Genomic DNA, 498 nt, shown 5'->3' with positions numbered 1-498 from the left:
CTTGTGTTTGTATGTCTGCTGATGAAGGACAAAAGAACATATCAAAACGGTATTAGATAGTTCAGCAAGTAAATAGTTCTTATATTAATAACTGACGATGTATGTTTAGGCCTGTAACTATCATATCTTTATACGGGTTGAGAAATCAAAAAAAGCCTTACGATAGGTTGCTGAAAAAAAGAAAAATACACCATAATACTGTTGAAATGCAAAAGATAGAAAGCAAAAAGTTTTCATCTTTATTCCTATACAAATTAAATTCATAAATGAGAAATAATTGATACAGCATTTGCATGAATATTCAGCATTGTTACATGGCCAATAAATAAGCTAGTCAGAATAAACCACAGTAAACCATTTAGAAATTGATATGATAACACTGAAAAATGGCTCAAGATCTAGAGTTATTTTGAAAATGCAGTTGAATAAAGGAGAAGAAAATACAAGTAAGATATCAATGAATGGGTGTAAAGAAAATTAAAGACAGGAATGTATATG

This window comes from Penaeus monodon, chromosome 29, assembly GCF_015228065.2.
Source record: "Penaeus monodon isolate SGIC_2016 chromosome 29, NSTDA_Pmon_1, whole genome shotgun sequence".
Lineage (NCBI taxonomy): Eukaryota > Metazoa > Arthropoda > Malacostraca > Decapoda > Penaeidae > Penaeus > Penaeus monodon.
The sequence above is the reverse complement of the archived record's forward strand: the minus strand, read 5'-3'. Positions refer to the sequence as shown.